At 34.4% G+C, this 24,610-nt stretch overlaps 1 protein-coding gene across 3 annotated transcripts in view; it reads right to left on the bottom strand.

Annotated features, from left to right (window-relative positions):
- Positions 1 to 24,610, bottom strand: part of lrp4 (low density lipoprotein receptor-related protein 4) — a 98,327-nt gene that overhangs the window by 62,174 nt on the left and 11,543 nt on the right. The gene's annotated exons all lie outside the window — the stretch shown is intronic.

Genomic DNA, 24,610 nt, shown 5'->3' on the forward strand with positions numbered 1-24,610 from the left:
TCAGTCTTCAAAAAAATTCACATTTATTTAAATGTGTTACTTGCAGATTATTATTTGTGAAATTTACCAGCAATTTCTGAGTGCAAATTGTTTCTACATTGTTGTTTTTGTGTAGGATCATAAAAATGACTTCAAATATGATGTTGATGCAATAATTCACTGACATTTAAAAATATTTGGCTGTAAATTGTTCACATTTTTGCAAATACCTGTGTTCAAGAGGTTCAAAAGGTTGAATATTTAAAATGTGGTGAAAATTTCTCATTTTTAGAAACATTACATTTATAAATGACAAATATTTTTTAACTGGATTAGTCTTTAGTTTTAATTAAAAAAAATTAGTTATAAAGAAAATGTTTATTTTTAAAAGCATGTATTTTAATTATTTAAATACATAAAAAAAGCTTATTTATCCAACAGTTACCATTTTGAAAATAATAATAAAAAATAAAAAAATAATTTAAAAAAAGTGTTTCATGTAGTAATTCATGGCTAATCTTTAGCCCCAAAAAATAAAAAAATAATAAAATTACAACACTCAAACTGTCAGTTTTCTGACTCACACAATATGTGTGTTTAGGTCTGGATAAAGCATGTTTGGGCACAAAACACATTTAAACAATCAAGTAGAAAATGTACTTTTCAAAAATAAAACACTTTAATAACACTACTACCATGTGCTTATTTCAGTCTCAGCCAACAGTATACAACAGAAATGTCTAAATATTAGTATTAATATAATACTAATAATATTAATAAATAGTGGTCTTCCTCATCTGAACCTTCTGTAATAACACTCAGTGTTTGTCACATTCCTCTGATGTTCTTGCTGTGAGATATTTGAGTTTGGCTTTACTCCAGTTGCCCAGTCACTGCTATATGCTCTATATTGTCTGAACTAGCAGCTCAGAAAGACACCAGTGTAAAAGTGAGGCCACCCAGAGAGATTTTCACAGGACGCATGCATCAGCAATCCCTCCCCACACACACAGAGAGAGAGAGAGAAATATCTCTGGATCAAGCTGATCTAAGCAGATGTAATGACTAAACAACTCCAGCACTGAAATGATTTGTCTTCAGGCTTAAGTAGCTTGTCTGGATAACCTACAATCTCGTGTAGCCAAACTTGACTATCGGCATGAAGTCTGGTTCACTTTGCAGCTTATTCTGGCACTGAGACGGACGGTCTGACTGATTCAAAATGACCAACTGTAGTTTGTTTTGATTCTAGCAAGCAGTTTATGGGTGTGTTTTTCTGAAATAAAGCCAATAAAATACCAACATAGAGAAAAAAATACAGCTTTACATACAACACTGAAGGAATGAGCTGAAATCAACAGATTACTTTGCAGATATAAGAAAATACACTATTCTGCTCATGGAAAGTTTCACACCAAGTATCTTAAACTCTGAATATGTTTATGTAAATGGGATGAATATGTAGCTGAGTTTTGACAGAATTTCATAATTTGATTTTGATGCACAAGTTCTTGATTTAATTTGAATCCAATGTCAATTCAATTCTTATTTATTTGGATATCTTTCAAGGAAAGTGCATGTCATTTTTTCCTCAAGGGCCAAACAATATACTGAGAACCCCGTCAACTTTACTAAAATATTAATGGCTAAAACTAACAACACAACTCAAACTATTAAATTCAATTGCCATTTTATTTTTAGACATAAGTAACACTTAACAAACAGAAGGCAATTTGATAACTTCATAATACATTTTTAATGTTAAAATTATGTTTCTGCTTATTTTTTTAATTACTTTTTGAAATATATACATTGAAATGGTGGCTGTCATAAAAAACTTGTTTTCATGACAGATTTATTTAAATACACATTAACTAAAACATCAATAAAAGGATAAAATAAGAAATGTAATTAATTTATAATTTTTAAAAAGCAACAGTGCATGTATTTATCAAAATGCTCCTGTCTAGTTATTTTTTCCTAGCTGACTAGTTCAAGTACATTGAATGCTTTTCAAAGGTAAACGTATTGTGCCATATTGTTTACAAGGTGTTTTATTGACATCTTTTAATACATTAAGCAATTACATGTGGCATTATATATTTCTGTAAGTTGTACAGTTTCTTTTAACAACTTCTGATGTTCATTCATGTTTATTTCGTGATGCATTAAAGAGCATCAAAAGCACAAATATTGTTTGAATTTCATAGCAAAAAAACTGACAATTTAAAAAGCTGAGCTTTTGTTTTAGATCAAAAGAAAGAACAAAGCTTATTTTGATTATTGAATAACAGTCGATACAAAATAATGTTTCGTGAAGTTCACGTTTCAACAAAAACGGCATAAACTACAAAGAAAAAATAAATAAAAAAAATCGATCCTGAGATTCAAAAATCAAAACCAGTTCACCAAAAGAAAAGCAATTACAATAAAAAAAATCAGCATAGTAAACGCCAGCCCAAAGTTTTGCTGTCACAAATCTTGCAAAGTTTGCCAAATCTTGTATAATTTTTGGTTGCCACGTATTTGCATAATTTTGTGTGTGCAGCCGGTTTTGATTTGCTCACATTTGTCCATTTTATTGTCAATTTTACTGTGTGTATCACTTTGCATTGCCACAACTTTCCATTTAAAATGCTTAATTTCAAGCCCACAGCTAAGAACTATTGTATAGTCATGGTTTCTCAGCTGATCACTTGTATTCAGTGCCAGATGTTTCATTTGTCTTCATCCGTCAGCAGGGAGGAATTCACCTTGAGAAGTGCAAGACGATAGCTAAACTGACAAAGAAGGTCAGAGAGTTAGAGATGCACATACAGAAGTTAAGATTAATGAGATTCAGAGGTTTTGATGTTGTGTCGGATGAAAGGAAAACAAGATTTGAATGTTCCTCCACACAAAGATACCATACATACATTTCTTTGAAAAATCACAGATGGGCTCAAGCAGACATCTTGCAAGCCTGTTTCTAATCCCTCATCTCACTGCACTCGCCAACATCCTGTCCTGGATGAAGCAGCAGTGTTTTCTTCAAGGGTCACTTGTTTCCTTGTGGACATGGCTCATCTCACAAAGACACTTTTGTTTCAGTTGAACTACAGCTCATCTCTCTGCTCTGATAGGTTGGAACTGTGATTTCAAGAAATCTATCCTCCCTTCCTTCCACCACTGTTATTTGTATCCAAAAATCTTGAACATTTGCTTGATTACCAACTTTAAAGCAACAAAATGATAGGGTAGAAGTTACACAGAGCCAAACAGAGAGTGTTTGAAACACAGCATCCTCGCCAATGATTTAAGGAAAAGTGGTTTAAAAGCCATAATTGTTTATCATTTTTTAGCAATAAAGTACAATAAGTGTTACATTCTCACCATGTATGGGTTGCTACAGACATCAAAAAAAAAAAAAAAAAAAAAATGGCTGCAAAGTAAATAAATATATAATAAAAAGTAAATAAATATATAATAAAAAGTAAATAAATATATAATAAAAAGTAAATAAATATATAATAAAAAGTAATTATATATATATATATATATATATAAAATAAGTTATACACAGCAAAACAGGTATTTATAACTCAAAAGATAATATAATTGCTTCTAACTTGTTACCAATATGGGTACGGTCACTATGCTATTGCCATAGCACGGTGCCAATGAGACAAAGTTTTATATCAATACCTTTTTATATCTTACATTTATTTAAAAGGCCCTTACATTTAATCATCTTATCAATTTATGCATTCCCTAGAAATTTCCTTATGATCTTAACACCGTGCTTGAATGTGTGTGCTAAATGAATACACAAGAGTCTTTCAACATACAGGCAGATTATCAATTAATAAAGACTTATTTTCGTACAGTTTCTTGCAAAATGCTATGTTATGACCTCAAAAGACTTTTGCAGTAGTGCTTGATTTGTTTTACAAAATTTTACATCACATAACCAGCTGCATATGTACAGATTTTCTGGTATAGTAAACTTGTTAGTTAGCGCACCTGGTACAACATTGCACTTGCATTGCGTTTCTGTGCCTTGATCGTGTAAGGACCCTTGCTGGAGGGTCAGAGAGCTCTCGGATCTCATCAAAAATATCATAATTTTCGTTCTGAAGATGAACGAAGGTCTTACGAGTTTGGAACGACATAAGGCTGAGCAATTAATGATATCATTTTCATTTTTGGGTGAACCATCCCTTTAAGATTACATTTCTTAGCTTTTCTGATACATGCATTTACCAACGTAATAAAATGTTGCCACAGCCACGTTTATCCGTTTTGGAGAAAATTGAACATGCTTTCAGTGCCACCGACTGGACATTTCACTGTGAAACTGCCGTGAAACATGCTACAAGCAATGCAATATCATGTTGCTAATATGTAGCCACAAACAAGTTCTTATTTCATGACACTGGTCTGTTTTTAAAAAAACTCACATCTGCAATGGGGTAAAAATGATATGGATTCTCTTATGGACATGTCACCTGAAAATTGCAGCAAAATGTACCCATATTTCGCAGAAATGCAGCCAGTTGTGCATTGTTTATTAATGCCTTACATGAAAATGTAACCAATTTGAACACTAACATAGTTTAGAAAATGTCTGGAATAATAGAAAAATATATGTGTGTGTCTTTGCTATTTTCCTCAGCATTATCATCCAGATTCAATTTAAACCAAGCGCTGAGAAGCCTTTCCCATGCCAGCCCAGCAGGACATCAGAGCACGCTGTGTGAAAGCTTCTGTCTTCATCAAAAGACACAGATGAACAATGCTGCCTGCTATGGGTGTGCTCCGAACAATTCCTGTTGCTCTGCCTCGCTCAATACATCCACCATGTTCAGCATCAGCATTACCTCCAGCACTGAATCAGCCTTGTGAAAGACAAACAAATTAAAAGAAATGGAAGACAGAGAATGAAGTTGCACACATGTCTGAGTTCTCAGGACCCTGAATGACCTTATTATATGAATCTTTTCCATTTTCTGTGCATCACTCCCGGCGACGCCCACGCTAATTTGCTGACACAAGTTATTCAAGTTAAAACCTATAGATTAGTTTGTCAAAATGATAGAGTACAATAAAAGGAGTAGCTGTCACAAGTCAATTTGACTTCATTCAAAATGAGATATTTTTGTGTGAGGATCACTGCAAAGTTACAGTGATTTGCAACAAAGTATTTTATGGCATACTTTAAACAGCATAAAAAAATGCCAGAAAGATATTGGTCCTGTCTGTTGGGATAAAAAGTGACGTTTTAGGATGCAAGCATGTAGTCATGTTCCTAGAAATTGAGTCATTGAGAAATTCAGCCTTTTACCAGTGCTGAATTCATGAAGAAAATATACCGATTCACACGAATTCACTTCTGAAGAGTGTGCGCATGTGTGAAAAAGGTCTGATTAATAAAGTAACTAAAATGTAAAGTGGCATTTGCTTTTACATGCACCGCGTTAATGTGCATCATTAAGCCACTTTCTCCACACATTTTTAAAGTCCCCATGTAGTCGCTAATTGCATCCTTCAAATTCATCTGTGATCATCAAAATGACATATAAAAGGTCTTTCACATAAAAATAATTTCTTCATGCCTTAAAATGGCTTGAGTGCGACTCGACCTTCACCTTATTTAATATACGCAGACTCATGAATATGCTAATTAGCCCCGCCTCCCCTCAATCACACCTGCTCTACTTTAACTCAGTTACCTGGAGTAGTAAACACTACACAACTGCAAGTTGGATTAATTCAGCCCTACATGTTTGATACGGATTCCAAAGAAGAGGAAGAGTTATACAAGGTCGTTTAAAAGTCCATGTATCAATATGAAAATGCATCTACAACGTCAGACACATAATGGTAATCAATATGCTTAACCTTTGGCTTGACAACATTATCAAACAGCTATTAACATTTTTCTAAATGTTACACAAACCATCTCAGACGGATAGCTTCTGAAAATCAACATCCTTAGGTAGAAACGCCTGCTAATGATATGATAAGCCCAGCCCACAAGTGGATTGGATTGGTTACAGCTTCGTGACTCCAGGAAACAGGGACTGTTTCAATCCACGTTTCTGAGACGGTCTTTGATTCACTGCAGTTTTGAGGAGAAAATGCTCAGCAATGGTGTCCACTGATGAATTTGCACATGGTTTGTCTTAAAGCATATTAAATACACCAGACAGACATGTAAACAGCATTCAAAACTTGATTTTCACTACAGGGGGTGGTGAAAAGCAGCTCTCTCACAGTGTTTATGTAAACTCACTCGGTGGAGTTCCCACAGTATTTCAAATGCATTTTAAGCATTTCTAACATCATCTGTAGCATAAAGCATAGCCTCCCGCTAGGCCAGGCCTAATAGTCATTGCCATTGTCCTCTGTTAATGGGACACTATATCTTTTCTTTCCACCTAAAGCGTCTTTCTCATTTTCTCTCAGTGCACAATAGAAGGGGTCCATGTGGCCAAATGAAACATTTTTGGATGTTAGCAGGGGTTTGGTGAATTTGGAGGAAAAGTTCCTTTCGATGGAGCACTAAGGTGCAGGGCTTTCATTATACAGCATTTCTAACTAATAGTGTGTCACTTTTACTGTCACTCACAAAATGAGTTTAATGTCTTAGACTATGAAGATGGAACAATCGTTAATTGTGCATATTCAACGCTGGACAGCCCACACATACCCTGTGATTGACCACATGCACTTAAAAATAAAGGTGCTTCACAATGCCATAGAAGAACCTTTTTTGTCTAAATGGTTCTATAAAAGAACTTTTAACATCTGAAGAAACTTTGTTTCACAAAAGGTTCTTTGTGGCCAAAGAAGGTTCTTCAGGTTATAAAAAGGTGAGAAAGATGGATGGTTCTTTGTGGAACCAAAAATGGTTCGTTCTTCTGTGGCATCGCTGTGAAGAACCTTTATTTTTAAGAGTGTAGGCGTCCTGCAAATCCTTCTGGCTACTTTTTAGATCCTGCCATTGACGTTTATACATCAATAAGGGTCTGCACCTTTGTAACAGTTCTTTGTGTGAAACACAGGATCATATTTCCATTGTGTATAAGATCATAAAACATTAAATCAGATGCAGAAGATAACAAAACATACAAACAGACGCTGATAATCAAGCAAGCCACAGACCATAATAAGAACAAAGGGGGTGTAAACTTTTGAACTGACTTGTGTCTGTAAAATTGGTTAATTTTTTGTCTTGAGAAATATATGTAAACATCTGTTACATGAAAGAGCTTATTCAGGACAGTACAAAATAAAAAAAACAAAATGCAATGTGTGTATCTAAAGCACAATTACATGGTTTCATTTGGCCTCTGCTCTTTACATGGCAAAGTCACATTTCGTGTTCATGTGAGACAAAATTCAACCGCTGACTGAAAACACTAGATTGTGGAATCAACCAACCAATACTGTTTTATTTAACACAGATTGACACATTTTTCGTCCTGAGAGAGAGACAGACAGAAAGAGAAAGAGTGAGTGAGTATTATATATATATATATATAGATATATAGTGTATTAGCAGGAGGCGAACAGTCACACTGTGTTTTAAATAGCCCAAATTATCAGCTGTTCATATGGTGATGGCATTTGCTCAGAAAAGTATCTGTCATAAGAATTCCTTCAACAAGGACATGCATGCTTTTAATAGAGTGCATGTAGCCAAGACTAAAGATCACAACTTAAAGCTGCATGCAGCAATTTTTCCAGTTTAAAAGGAAATCCAATGTATTTTTAGGTAAGAGCTTGATGCTCTGTGAAACCAGTCAGTCACTGATTTCTCTGTAAGCTTCATGACGCTTCCAGATCAACTTGCTCCATCAATATTCTCACGTTCTCTGCAACTTTACTCATCTCACTCTATTCCTCTCACATTATTCTTGCAAACATTCTTGCAATATCAATATTTGCACTTGCAAACAGCAAAGATTAATGCATTAAACAATACAAATACACTTTACGGATTTGATCTCACTTTATTTATGGTTTTTGGTGCACACCTTCAATGAGCAAATTAAACCTTAAAAAATAACTTGCCTTTAGTTAACAATGTTTGTTTAATTAGCCTGATGAATATTCATTTTGCTCTTGGTGTGAACACCATTTGTCTGTGATTCTTCCTCACTTGATTATTGTGAAAGGACCTTTCTCTGTGAAAATGTTGATATTTATTGTAATGTGTTTCACAACTCCCTGTGTCCCACAGTGGCACAATTGATCAAAAAGCACAAGCTGAACAAGCTTTATTATAAAGAGAGTATTCTGTATACAATCTATTCACTATTGGATAATAGCTTTGTTTTAAAAGGACTAGTTTCAGGAGTGACAGCCACATTTAAATGTCTCAATTCACTGATGCGTAACAGCACTAATATAATTCAGAAATGGTTCTCAGCTCATTTCAAATGTGTAGCCTCCATAAAGCATATGGCATGAAATTTCCAAACACACAAAAATATTTCCATTATATTACATTAATACCCATCGTTACAATATTGATGGAAATAAACAATGATTTTGTATCTACTATGTATATTTTTGACAATTTCTTACTAGGTATTAGGGCTGCACAATTACTGTTGTAACAAATAAACTTTTAGTACAACAAATGCAATAAAAATAATAAATGTTTTTACACAACAACTGTAAATTTACAATACTAATATTTATGGCTTGATTTCTTCATTTTCAAACATTACACAAAACTTTTATTTTGAATAATGAACTTTTATTTCAGAACGCGAGCTGCTCACGTGTAAATGACCACAGTGCCACGCTTCACTCTGAAACATGCAGCCCATTTGTGTAATTAAAATCACAACCTTTACAATTTGATAATCACAATTCCGCGGAACCCTACAAAGTCACTATCTATCTGTCTGATGTAAAATAAATCATACAATCAAACAGACTGTAATAATCTAAAACAATCTAAATAAAAACAAAGTGATTAACTGCAATGTTGCACACAAAATTCTATTAGCATCTAATCTCGATGAACACATATTTCATGCAAAGTGTCCGTTTAGAAAAAAAAAAAATTTTTTTTTTTAAATCATTGAAAAGAGCAGTTTTCTATTAGTTATCAAGTAAAACTCACTACTCGCTTATTCCGGAGTGAAGCAGATTCCTGGGGACCTTTTGATTTTGTCAGCCTTGATGAGTGAACCCACAGCTTTTCCCACAAGCCTTTACTGGGGAGGGTTTGTCCCACAATGCTCGGCAGGGGTGCGAGGGGCCCAACAAAAGCACCATAGGCAGAATGAGCTGCAGTTAAAAGTAGAAGAGAGTCGTGAAACTCACACTTTCTTATCCCTCTTTTCAGCGTCCCTCCATCCCCCACCTTGGAGAAAACCTGAGCCACAGAAAAGGGGTAAAAGGAGGAAGCAAAAAGAAAGAGGCTGATTGATTGAAAGCTGTAGGTAGGAAATGCTTGAATCTCATACCAAAACACTAACAAAGCCAGTTCGCCACAGGACTCAAAAACAGCTTAGCACCGCTGAAAGGTTTTTCACTCACACATACGCAGAAAAAAAAAAGAAGAAGTTTAACATCTAGGAGTGATGATGAATCAACAACGTACAATTTACCGTAACTACAAAGGTACCCTATGCGATCTCAAAATGGTGCGCTCACACATATACCATGAATCACTAAACAACAGAGTTATAAAGCCAGTGCTGCTTCTCATGAAAATGCAACCGCATTTCAAAAGACATTTAACCGCCGTGAATGGATTAGGTTTCATGTTAGCATGATGAAATCAGAAAAGTGACGCCAAAATTACACAAAACCTTTGTGTTCATGTTCCCCGTCAGCATGAAACAGTGGCTATTAAAGTAATTATATGGCCCATTCTCTAGAAAGAAAAACCACTGAAGTCCAACTCTCTCAAAACTGAGGTGGTTGATCAGTAACGAGGCGAAAGTTGGTCCTCCTCGCAAGTAGAACTGACAATATTTGGTTATATGTCATGTCTTTCAGCTTTGTTTGCAGTGTTCAAGTCTAAATATGGGGGAATACAAAAATCTAGTAGTCGGTACCGATACCACTAAAAGTACACAATACTCGATACCAAGTTGATACCACGGGGGAAAAAATAGCAATAATACCTAAAAAATCTACTGTTTTATTTAACATTACAAAAACACAGCATTAGTGCCACTTTGCCTTCAAATAACACACACACACACACACACACACACACCTGTACTCTAAACGCAAGCATTAGTTTAAATTCACCGACACACTGGCAGGCCAAAAATATTTCTTAAAACCATTAACAAACAACAATTATTTAACCAGTAGTCTAATATTAGTGTATAAATTTCAAGTGTCAATTGACGCTTCGAGTGTTGATTTCGAGTATTCATTTCATTTTCAAAGCGTTGGGTATATCTCATTTGCTGTCATTGAATTATTATTTGTGTCAGTCACTGGCCGGCCAGCCAGCTTTCCAAATCGGCCACTGAAAACTCCATATTCATCAACCACTAATCGTATTCTATAACTGTATATATAGTTGTGGTCATAAGGTTACAAAGTCTTTGCAAAATGTTGATAAGTTTAATAAAATAAGAGGTATCACAAAAGTTGCATGTTGCTTGTTTAGCACTTTCCTCAATAAGCAATGTCACACAAGAGATGTTTGCAAGAATAGTCCACAAGGGGAAAAAAATTCAATGTAGAAAAATGACTCTGTTCAGTACATTACACATGCTTGATTCTTAATATTGTGTGTTGTTACCTGGATGATCAATGACTCAGTGTGAAAAGATGGATGTCAAAATCATACAGTCACTGTTGGAAAGGAGTCAAATATGCAGAAGATGCTAGAAACCCAAAGAATGTGCAGGAGCTGGAGGATTTTTCTGAAGAACAGCGGGGACTTTAAAGCTCAGGACAAACATGTGACATGCAAGTTTATGATCATACTTATTGTGTTAATATTATTAACTGCATATTCTGTAAACCAGAAAATAAGTTGCAGTCGGTTCAAACTGCATTATCTAACTCAAGACGGGTTACATTTTATTATTACATTGAGAAATAATGTGAAATACTGCTAAATATAACCCTCACTGAACACTCAACAACAAATCCTTTAAATTTAATGACATTCAGAACAGAACAGGAATAAAAAAAATATATAAATATAAAACTAACATAATATAGTGCCACTTATTATAAATTCCAAGGCTAAATTTATTTATTTAAAGCGAAACAAACTACATGAGCTATACTTATAAACTTGGGCTTACGTACTTCTCTTATTCAGCACTAATGAAGGCTTTCTTTGCATTATATAAGTTGCTTTTGAATACAAGTCACAGAACATTTCAGATGATTAAAGAAATATGAAACGCAGTATAGCAGTATTACGGTTTTGTTCCTAAAGGAATAAGTGCAGCATTTGAACAAAATGGTTAAATGAACCATTCAATGACTCTGTAAACATATTCCATGATCACATTATAAGAGTAAGTAATTAAACAGAGATTGTTACCTCTCATTAATTTGCAAATAGAACTAAGATTTTGAGTGAATTCTGGGATTTCAAGTAAAAATTCTGGGCAAATTCTGTGTCTGTTCCTCGCACAAATTTATTGTATGGCTTTGAATATAGTGCATGAGTTATGTGAGAAACTTTTATGATGCTATTTTAGTTGTTCTAAAGCTTGACAGCTCCATTTCTCATTAACTGTCATTATATGGAAAAACTCAATTTTTGTGGTCCACAGGAGCAGGAAAGTCATATGGGTTTGGAGACAACATGATAACAAGGACAGAACTTTCATTTTCGGCTGAACTAATCCGTTAGGAATATGATTGGTTTTTGCAGCGTGTTTGTGAACTCATGAGTCAAGCGAAGCTTATTATAGCCATCCGTCTCAAGCTCCTGCTTCCTGTGTCTCTCTAATGTGGCAGGGCAAGAGAGATAAACTGTCCCCTGGAGAAGGATAATAAGGTCCGTTTGAATTAAACTGCTATTGTCAGTGAAAGATTTAGAAGATTAGACGTTTTGGTTTTGTGGGTCCAGATTTTATGCATTTTTATGCACCCTTTTCCCCCATTTAAACATTTACAACTTACAGAAAGTGATTTTGAAAAATATGATCGAAAATGCACACTCGCAGATGAAGACTGTAGTGTTCCATGGCAACTGGCATTGAGATCAAAGCTGGATACTCAATTTATCTCAGTAACCATCTTATTTTCTGCAATGGCACTGCTGTAACTGAAAGATTGCATGTGATTCTGCATGCATACTCCAAAAAATAAAATGTCACAGTAATAAATAACTATACTACCTTAATAAAATATCTGAATATCACTTAAGTGATTGTTTGAGCTGAACATAGATGCCTAAAACTCCAAGTTAGTTTGGTTCAATATGTACATCTATTAGACTATACTCCTGATAATAAAGTATAGAATTGTGTAAAATTTAAAAATGTGAGAAATTAAATTCAATATCAATTTTTTTTTTTTTTTTTATAATAACTTAAACTACAGAAGTTTTCCCAGCATACTTTTTCATACATGATTTGTTTAATGTTATGTTATGTTATGTTGAGATTCATAGGGGTCTCTGTCATGTTGCTGTTTTGAGTATGGGCCAAGAGACATTAAGAGAACATAAACGGCATGTTGCTTTATATTAAAGGTAACTGTCTGTGTCATTGCAGTTAGTCTCCATGTTAACTTTGTTGGATCTACTCGATTTAATTGGTCATGCTCGGAAATGTATAAACAACTGGTGTAGAAACTATTTCCATTTAGAAATACCTTGTAAATTTTACAAATAATTACAATGAATCAGCAAGTAACATATTGAATTAAACATGAAATTTTCAAAGAGCATTTTCTTGTAAAACATACTAGTGTAATTGATTTCAACGGTTTAAAAATTTTGGCTACCTACTATTTGTGTGTACATTTTTAAAGTGCATGCCAAGAGATGTCGGTATAATGTCCACAATCAGCAAAACAATAAGTTAGTGCCCCCATAATAAATTCACTTCGAGCTGCATGCAGCGAAGTAGAGAAAAACTCAGTATTCAAACACCAATGTCAGTTTTTTACTGACTTCCACCTGCCATACAACTACAAAAGGCCCTTGCTGGCTCAGAGATACACACTTTAAAACAGCAGAATGGAAGCTGTATTTTTGTGAAGGCTCTTGGGGCCTCTGATTGATAGACCTGTCAAAGACCAACAGTCCTGCGAGGAGCGCATGTGTCATTTGCTCTAGACACAAGAGCAAAGGAAATAAAGCTCTGATCATATTTGCAGAAGAACAAAAGGAGACAGGCCGTGCGTCCTTTAGACAGGACGTGCTAAAACAGAGAGCGAGTTCAAGCGAGTCCCCGAGGGACTGACGGCTATTGACTGGGCACAGCTGATGGGTCAGCGGAGAAAAGAAAAGGGGGAAGGGGTTCCCCAAGAGAGCTGAAGATCAGACAATGGTTCAAGGAACATGCATTAGGCCAGACTCTCCAAACAGCTGCTGTGAACCTTATGAGAAGACAGGGATGAGGGAAAGTCATAACAGATACCAAGATAAGCATACGAGGCTCAATGCTTCAATCAGACTAAAAAAAATAAATAAAAAAAAAGACTAGTCAAGCCAAACTTTTTTGTATTCACCAAATTATTTTACATCAAATCTCCATTGTGAATGTGAACCGCTAACTACATACTGGTCACATCAACAATCAGTCAGTAAATCACGATCAATAAAAGTCTGCAAGTGGGGCTCTAAACACAGTAAATCAGTGAAATTTAGTTAAAAAAAATAAATCAATCAGCAGGCTGTGGTTGCCAGAAATGTACACAAATATGGCAGAAAAATTTTCAGTTTAACGCACTGAACTTAAATTTATTACTAACTAACAATAATTTTAATATACAAAATGACTCAAATCAGTTTTTTTGCCTTTATAATACACTGACAACAAACTTAAACACACAGGTGGTAAAGTGAAAACCACATGATGAATCAAAATATATTACAAGTTGCTTTTCCACAAGCTGAGGAAAATACAACACCATCATGGTAACACTAAAATAACGCAAAAACATTAATTCAACAACATATGTAACATAAAACCCTAATTTACATAATCAGAAACAAATAAACTATAGGTTGACCAATAGTGGATTTTACGAATAACAATAACTAGTTTGAACCGCGCTGTCCAATAACCGATTAAGAAACCAATAGTTTTTCAAATGTACTCTGCATGAAAACAAACATAACACTGCAAGTAAAATAGTGCTGAACTTTATTACAAGAATAAAAAAAACAGTACTGGACCATGAAAATGTACTGTACTTTTTAAATATAAATATATTAATTATACCTTTATTATTCATATTAGTTCATAGTACATTAATGTTAACAGACAACTTAAAAATGTATTAGCAAATGTTGAAATGATATTGAACAGTGAGCAGTACAGCATTTTTTGGATGGCACAACACCCGACCGATAACCGTTTTTGCCGTTAACTGATTGTTTCAGCAATCGGTTATCGGTGCAGATTAATCGGTCGACCTCTAGAAGAAACAGTAATTTCAATGAAAAACCATCAAATGTCAATTTGTTTTTCATTGTAAATTAAAAAATGACTTTCTCTTTTCCACTTCCACAAACCGTCAAATTAACAGTATTTTGAAATGTACCATCAGTTTTTCACAGTATAGAGTAAGGAAACGTACCGTTTTAAAAACAGGCTTTTACCGTAACATTTTTGGTTTTTAACCATCAAAATTACAATATTCAAAAATAAGAAATCAAAATGGAATCATAATACAGTATGGCTTGTATGACAGTATAATTCTCAGGGATTCTCAAATAATTTAGTTGCATGGACTGTTGCTAAACAGCTGAAAGTTTAAAACATAACAGTTTGCAGTTCTCGAGTCAACAGTCAGTGAAAAGTTACAACAGTTTCGAGTCACCATTACAATAAACTATAAACTGGGGTGCATGAAAGGTTTTTATGGTTTCTGTAAAAAGGTTAGCTAAGACTACTTTATTCACTTGATATGCTTTAGACATGTAAAACATCCACTTTTGGACATCATTGCTTTTATTGGGTCCTTTAGTTGAAAAACATATCCAACAATATTATTATTCAATTGAATAAACCAGATATACTGTATGTATTTATGTTTGAGAGTGTATTTTCACCTGCCAGGATAACATTGTTATATATTAGTGATGCCATTGTGTGATGACGTAAACGAACTGGAGAATATATTTTTTTAACCAGTTCACTGAAACAAACACTCAGAAAGAATCAGTTTCCAGAAAATAATCAGGATGCGTCACTACAAAATGTAAATACAGGTACCATATTGAGATGCTATTACGGTGTACTACCAGCATTGCAGATGCATGCATCATATTTTACATCTTAGTATCAACTTTGTACCGAAGTAACAGTACTTTTTGTACTTTTGACATCGGCTTTAGTTTTCGCAAGTTGGAGTCGATTTTATGCTGATTTTTCTTGCCTCAATGACTGTGTCCCATGTTCAGAGGTCGCATTTAGAGATCGCTCCAGACATATGGAAACAGATGGCTACTGACCGGGATATAAAGGCTGTGATGTGGGAGACAGACTACATTAATCCCCCACCTTCATTTGACTGGAATACAGAAAAGGGCAGAGCAGCAAAGAGTCTTGTCCACATACAAATAAGTTCTTCCTCCAGCAGGGAGTAGCATTTCAAATTCTGCCAGATAAGCACTATGACCCAGATTTGCCATGATGTCCTGTCATTCGCAGCCTCCTCGTGTCTGGACACAGCCACGCTCATGAAAAAATGATCAGAGTAAAGGCGGCATACTTAAACAGCTCCGCCGGGATGCCGAGAGGCATTTTGAAAAATGTCCAGACGCCATTAAAGAACATGGCTTTAGTGAATGATTGACCTCCTGTGGGAGAAAACCATCAGCGATGCACTCTTCAAACAAACAAGAGGAGAAAACATGCCTTCTGACCCACGTATCCATACTTCGGAAGAAGCAGCACGCTATAGCACACTTTTTAATTACAGTAATAATATACTTTACAGTCTGCCTTATGTACATCTTTATATGCAAGTTCATAAAAACTTCTATTGTCTTTGAAATATGGTTAAAGTACTGCCGAATGTACCGACAAGCATTTATAATAAACTAAAATATACTTTAAAGTCATTTCTATTGAAACTTGGCATGTATTTCAATAAATTTGTAACTACACATTTGCAATGAAGTTGCAATTTAAAATACATTAACTTTAAATGAAATATAGAATAGCTACAGGTAAAATCAATGTACTTTACATGTGCTTTAATATGTTAGTCAATACATCAAAATAAGTGTACTTTTTTACTTAAAATATAACTTAATTTGACATTACTACAAAGTGCACTTTTTAAAAGTATACTTAAGTGCGCTAAGAAACCTATTAATGAAAGTGTGCTTTAAGTACACTTAAGTGGCCTTTTATTTCATTAGGTATTGTTTTTTTTAAATATACTTTCACAATTTGAAGTACACTACAAGTGCACATTCAATACAATTAAGCACACTTCTTTTTCCACAAGAAAATCAATAAATAATCGACACTGAGCATAAGGATCATTTTGAAATAACATTGTTGAAAAGAAATGACGACCATCAACCAACAACTTATCTGAATACAAAACCCAGTCTTGATAGTCACAGAAATAATGCAATAATACATTGAAAAGTCATGGGACTCTGGACGGAAGCCAAAGGCAATCCACCCATTATCACTATTGAGGGCTTCTTTCTTTTTTTAAAGTCTTATCTTGCATGCTTGGAACTTAGTCCTATGAATGAATTCACTGTGGAGAAGCCAAAGGGTTTGTTTGATCTTAGCGCTATTCTACAAAATCATGTGACTCCTGACACAAGGCCCTCATTTGCACTCTATTCATCGCTTGCTGCTGCTGCTCAACATTGTTAGCAGAGTAATTCTACCAGCGGCTCACAAGGTAATAACCTAATCGGTAAACAGTCACAAAACAGGCTCTCAAACATAAACGCCTACTTTATCATAGTTGTCCTTTACCCAAACTATAACCCAACATTTATAACCCATATACATTTTTATTAATTTGTCTACAAATTATGCGGGTGATATACAGTAATAAAGCACAATTAATATACTGTACACTAAACAAAGGATTTACTTCACTCAGGAACATTACATTTAATTGCTAAAGTATTAACTTTTCATCTAAACGTAGTGAAGTAAAAGTCAACAAACATGTATACTTCAGAAAAATAGAAAAGTACAGTAAAGTATTTGTATTTTTTTTTTTTATATAACCTGCGTAGTTTGTCGATTTTCATCCTAACAAAATGATAAAAAAAAAAAATGTGAACATTTTGAGCAAATCAGACATTGTCAAATCAGACCGTACTTCATGTAGATTAATTTGCTCGTTATTTTTATTTATTTATTTGTTTTTGGAAAATGCAACAAGAGAGTCTGGAGAAATGTGTCAGTGTAAAGGTATGTATTTTTACTCCAAAATATTTCTCCAGATGCTTTTATAAGATTTGCGGGGGGTTGGGGAGAAAAAAAAAAGCTACATGCAGGACAATGACAACAATATCTGATTTGCTCAAAATCTTTTGCATTTTATAGTTTTATTAATTTTGTGTGTGTGTGTGTGGGGGGGGGGGGGGGGGTATCTACAAACTATGCCAGAAGTATATAGTAATAAAAGTACAAATACTTTACTGTACTTAACTGGATTTTTACAATATTTATATTTTACTTAAATGTGATTTTCTATTGACTTTTACTTCACTGCACTTAGATTAGAAATACTTTTACACTGATACATGCTTCACACTCTTGTTACATTTGCCACAAAAAAATAAAAAATAAATAAAAAGATATTATAAAAAAAATAAAATTAAATAAAATGGAAAAATCCTGGCTAAAAGCAGAATGGTGAAAACAATATTTGATTTACTCCAAACCATTTTAATTTATTGTTATAATTTTGTGAGAAAAGAAAAATTCAAAGCAAATGTGGTTGCAACTTTTTTCACTTCATTGTCCAGACAAGTAGAGCTGGTGTGTTTGATTAGCCATAGTGAACTGGTTTTGTGTTTTGTGCTGCTGTGTTTAAACAAACCAACAAAAACGATTCACAAACTCACAATTAAAGTAAAGTAGCTGTTTAAATAAGTGAGGACACAAAAGAGTGCTTTTCATGTCCACTTGTCTCTGCTCGCTTGTCATGTGCATGACTCTTTCTGAACTCTTAGTACTCAAGAGTCATGCAGGCAAATAAAAGGAACCACAATCATGTTGATCAAAACCAAATGATATGCCATGAATAATCAACAACAGAACAGTAGCTGTGTATTGAAAACTGCACTTTACTAGTCTGAACTATTCATTTCACCAATTACAATCTACTGTATAACAGTATAATAATTTGTTCATATTTAACCAAAAATCATCCATACTGCAGTTTGAATGATCATTTAACATACCCTGTATTGAATGTGCATGTCCTAGTATACTTCAAATCTTAAAAATATATCTGGTAACACTAGGGCTGTGCAAATAATCGAATGCAATTATCATGCCCATCTCTTCAGTAAAGCCAGTTCTGTGATCAGTAGTAAATCTCCATCATGTGCTTTCAGATGGAGCAGCATTTACTACACAGAGCCGTAATTCAGTGACAAGCTACGCAATATCGCGTTCAAAATCACAGGCGATTCATCGCTGATAAGCACTAATTATATAATGCAATTGACATGCAATTACATGTCTGAAAGCACTGTGTTCAGTTTGCACTTAAGCTTTAAAGATCACTTAACATGCGGTTTTGAATGTGCATTTCTAGTGTTCTTAAAATCTTAAGACACACACACACACACACACACACAATTTAAATGTCCTTGCAGATAATATAATGTTAATAACATAAAAGCCACTTAAGTGTGCTTGGAGTCAAAAAACACTTAATTTCAACTAACTGCATTTAATAAAATATGAACTATAATATATTTCCATTGAATGCAATTAATATGCAATTACAAGTCTGAAAACACTGCATTCAGTTCGCACTGAAGCTTTAAAAGATCTTTTAGCATACCCTGTAATGATTATCACCAAAAAACGAATGAGGAAGTGCTGCACAATATGAATTCCAAAAAATTCATTGTATTGAGATACAATCTAGAAAACAACGCCTGGCAGATGGACTCGATAGGGCATATAAATACCATGGCAACCGAGCAGAAACACTAATTTTAGAGTGTTTTAGAATAATTAGAAATAAAAGTATAACCCTCTTTTTGTATGTCAGACTGTGTGGGAAGAGTTCAAAGAATACCACATAAAAAGAGAGGGTGGGTGGAAGTAAGGGCAAGCTGCCAATGGAAAATATCTGACCATTGACTATGAAGCCAGGCACCAAATGAGCCATTTTTTTCTGTCCGCTGCCACAACTGCCCAGCAACTGGACCGCGCCATGCACCTGTCTCACACACGCAGGACAGAGTCTGCGGCCACATATGCAGTATGGTTTGTGCATGTCAAACGGCAAGCACACAAAGCAGAGCCTGACAAACACACACCCGCAGAGATAAAAGTGTGCGCACACTGCTCTAAAGCCGCGGCACCTGTCAGGACTGTAACTGAAGGCTTACGTATGAGACTGGCTGAGGAACACTGGCACATTCACAGCATTCCAGCCCAAATCCCCATGAATCACTATGAAACCTACGGGAGACATACAGTATCCCGACACTGAGCACTGGAGACTGGAGGTGCCACGACACCTTCATTTAGTCTCACAGTAATACAGCAGCTGAAGGATCACCATGCCAAGTAGTTTCGCCATACCACGCGTACCGCTTGTTTGGAAGAGCCAGGGTCTGTTACTACTGTACACTGAAAACATGTAGGAACAATTTTCATTCAGAAATTGGTGGTAATTTCATAAATGATTGCAAAGAAATGACAAGTAACACACTGAATTAAACTTTTCTTGCAAAGTAACTAGTAATCTTTGTATTATTTCCAACTCGTTAAAAAAAAAAAAAAAAAAAAGACTGTAGTTTTTATAATTTTGAATTTTTTGTAATGTTTTCTATTTGCATTTTAACTTCAATTTTGTTGGATTTTTGTTTTGTAATTTTTATTAGTTTTAATAAATATGGCTATATAGTTTTTATTTCATGTTCAAGTTAAACTAAATCAAAAATGTCTTGGGATGTTACCTTGGCAACAAGCTAAAAATAAAATAAGTTTAGGCTTTTTTTTTTAAATATTTTATATATTTCAGTTAATATTTCCATTATTTTAAGTAACAAAAATGTTTTTATGGTTTTTGTTTTAGTTAATTATAATAACCATGGCATATATCAGTAGTAGTAGTAGTAGTAGTAGTAGTAGTAGTAGTAGTATTGTTGTGAAACTTGGAATAATAAAATTAAAAATAGTTCAAAAAAAGAAAATTTGTCTGTCCACACCAGATTACGAGACGGCTACAATGTGCGACAAAATCGAATCTCAAATCACAGCCAAACTCGCACTTGCAACTAAATGGATAAGCACAATGAAATTAATAAAAATTAAAGCATTTTATTATTGAAAATACACATTTGTTTACATAGAGATCACAGTTTGAATGTGAACCAAGTAAATTATGCATTGTCACATTCACTATGTCCTTATTATATGTAATTATATTAAAAATCAAATTACACCATTTTAATATTATATAAAACCCAATTAATACCCGAGCTGTCAGCTGTCCAGAAATAGAAACCATTCAAGAAATAGAATTCACCTGTGGCTCATTGAGTATCGCCGTCGCAGCTGGTTAGGCCAAAAACTTTGAATAATGCGGTAAATGATGCACATTAATGGACAGTTTTCTTTCTTTTATTTCATATGCTCTTTTCTTAAATTGCTGCACTACTATATGTACATACATATTCGGCCACTGATTAGTTCTGTTTGTTTTGTTTTTTTGACATTTTGAAACGTCTTTTGCATTTTAAGATACTGTCAGGTCAAAAGGAATTCATCATTGAAAAAGCATCTCAAGAATGTCGCTTTGTCTTTCATTTCTGCCTGAGCCATAAGTCTCACAACCGAGTTCAAAATACCATGACACGGGCAGTATTTTGAGGTCTCGATACCGCAAAACTACCAAAGAACCAGTATAGCATGTAACACTAGCAGAACTGGCATCTGCCTAAGAATAAAACTTCATTCAACAAACCATACAAATTAGTACTATCAAACATACATGGGAAATTTACAGAATCAGTCAGTTGCAATCTTCTGCAAAAAAACAGCCTTGTTCTCAGTCAATGCAACTACATATAAACCCAAAGCAACACATGAAGCAAAAGCACAGAGAGCAATATGTATAGGCGAAGATGTGCAATTAAAGACAAATGCAAAGGTTCATGAGCCATTTTATCTAATTACATTACATAGGAAAAGGGAGGCTAATTTGAAGAACTTTAATATGAGAAATGTTTGACACTGTAAAGAAAAGACCAAAACAAAACCGGCAAAGGATCAAGAGGATTCAAATGACATTATGATTTTTAAATGTTTTTAATAAAGTCTCTTCTGCTCACCAAGGCTGCATTTATTTGATCAAAAATACAGTAAAAACAGTACTATTGTGAAATTTTACTACAATTTGAAATAACTATTTTCCATTTGAATATATTTTAAAATGTAATTTTTTCCTTTCTAAATCCCATATCAACCTCAACCAGTTAAATACAAAACAGACATGAAACTACTCTTTCAGTTCTTTCAAATAAATATAAAATTTGCATAAATTATTCTTGAACTGACATCTAAAAGGAAGTTTACTTTAAAAACACACATTTTAAAATTAGATGCTACATTTTGATGTTTAATCCACTATTGGTTTTATATAGAATTGTTCAATAGTCAATAGTAATAAAGAGTAATATCTTAAATTATTTTCAAGCAATTACATTACAGTGATTAATTACCTAGTAATGCATTACACTCAACACTGCTCCAGTGATCCTTCAGAAATCAAAATATGAGTAAACTACAAATAAGTACAGAGAGAAATATTAGTTTGAGCACAATAATATTTTGTCGATCACTTATAGTGACTGGTGAATAGCAAATTTTACTGACTACAAAGCAATTGATCATGATTTGATGTGACTTTAGTTTAGACGTGGGAAATTAGTTAAAAATCATGAATCCCAAGTGCAAATTTGCTCTTCTCAAGAATGTGTGTGTGAAAACTCAAATGGGTTTGTAGCCTGAGATTTCATATTTCTAAATCTCATATGCCCGTTGCTAAGCAACCACAGCTATGATCATCCCATAATTTAAGATTATTAAATTTATACGGTGACGAGCTTAAAAAAAAAAAAAAAAGGAAAAAAAAAATGGCTCATGAGTAGTAGAGAAAGCCACAAAAAGCAGGAAGACACCAACAGCTGCTTTAATATATTTTAATAAATACATTGTGCTTCTGACACTTCTTTTTTGTGCAGTCGGTGGCAGTGAAGAAACTACTGAGCAGACTGGAAATCCTGCTGCAAAATAGCATAGAATAGACTGTTGCCATGGTTTTCATGGTCTTTAGGCTCTGCTACCTGGAAGAAAAGCTACAGAGCTGGAACAAGTGACAAAACAACAAATTTAAGAGTGGGAAACGAGATTTACAGTGATCTTGACTCTCTCACAGACTTTTGCTTGTGAAGCACAGTCAAAATGAAAATCATCAGTCAAGTCATCTTTATTTATATAGCGCTTCATACAATACAGATTGTGCCAAAGCATTTTCACTGAGATAAACAGGAAAATAGCAGAATCAGTTATGGAAACTCCGATATGGAGAACCAGATTCTGCTCTAAAGCAGCTCTAAAAGACAACAGTGCCATTATTCAGCTCAAGTCAGTTCAATGTTGAGTTCAATTCCAGTGTTGATGTTGCAAGATGCAATCCTGCCGTAAAGCAGATCTACAGAAGATGACAGTGCCATAATTAGTGCTTAAGTTCGGTGCTTAATAATAGTGCTTAATTCAGTTCAGTTTAGTTAGTGCACATTTTGTGTACTGAAGAAAAGCAAATAAAACTTGAAACATTTCACTGTTAATTTCAGAAATAGCTAGATGAGTAATGTTTGTAAACAAAAACTTGTTTGGCTTGTTTGAAAGTTCGAAATAACTTTGAAAAGCTCGAGGTTTGAAGATTGTACTCAATCAATAAAATGTTATTGACTTGTTCTAACACATTGCTAAAATGTTAAAACAAGTTGCTAACATGATTTAACATGCTGTTGCTACCCTGTTTAACACGTTGCTCGCATGATAACAAGGTGCTAGCATGTTTTAATATGCTGCTAGCATGATTTAACATGGGGCTACCAGAGCGCTATTTGAGGCTTAGTGTATCCCATCATGCATCACGCCTTGGAATAAATCGTGAGACTTTTTGCCGAGATCTCACGAGAGGTCACGGAAACCTTTCCACTGCAAGTTAAATATCACTGTAATAATTAGATATTACATATAATTTGGTAGAAAAACAAAGTGTTGCACGTTTTATTGGTGCAAAGAAGAGTAGTGGTGGTATTTATTTTGTACAACATTTGCAACAGTTTATCACTTAATTAGAAGCACCACAAATTAAATTGTGCCATCTGTTATAGGCAGGGTATAAATTAACACCTTCCAATCCGTCAAATGCGGGTAAAAATCAGCTGTGGCGGGTAACGCAGTCAAATTACTAGCCAATTTGGCGGGTTACTTTTCATAAATTATGTTCACTCAATTTCTTGGGCAAATTCATTTAAGCCAAATCTGTGCAGATTTAGTGCAAATACTGAACTCGTGAGTCATCATGATATAGGCTATTAAATGTAGCTTAATTGTGCAGCATCTGTGCATATCTAGCATACTTGAAAACACCCAACAAATAACAGCGTGGCAGGCGCAGTGGTTTCCTTTGCATTGAAGCAATAACGAAGAGTCGAAAAATGACTGTAGACTTACACTGTGTCTACACCGGACACGAGCGGCGCAAACAAAATAAAATAGAACCCATTATGATCAGTCTACATTGGAAGCGGTGTGACACGACAAATCCCCGACAGTACACTGATGCCTCATTCCATTTTTGATATACTGACACAAAGTTCAAGTTCATGCTCGCTTTGTCACATCCAGTGCGGAAAGCCGCAACCTGTTGGTTTATTTTGGTAAAAAAAATAAATAAAATTGGGGGGCTAGTAGAAGTTATGAATGGCCGGTAGCTTAAAAATTTAGTAGCCAAATTGGCTGGTGAGTGAAAAAGTTAGGCCTAAATTTAAACCCTGGTTATAGGGACTACTGAACAGACATTTAGAAGTTGATTTTAAAATGCAAAGCATTTAAAAGATGAAAATAAAGCTGTGTAAACACTTGCGTTTTTACAACACTATAAGTGTGTCCTATCAAGTAATGAAAAGTTATACACACATACACTTGTGGTCTTCATGCTCACTTGAACACTTGGGCCAAATACAGGAAATACGTCATAAGTAGTCAAG

The sequence above is a fragment of the Onychostoma macrolepis genome, chromosome 07 (genome assembly GCF_012432095.1).
Source record: "Onychostoma macrolepis isolate SWU-2019 chromosome 07, ASM1243209v1, whole genome shotgun sequence".
Lineage (NCBI taxonomy): Eukaryota > Metazoa > Chordata > Actinopteri > Cypriniformes > Cyprinidae > Onychostoma > Onychostoma macrolepis.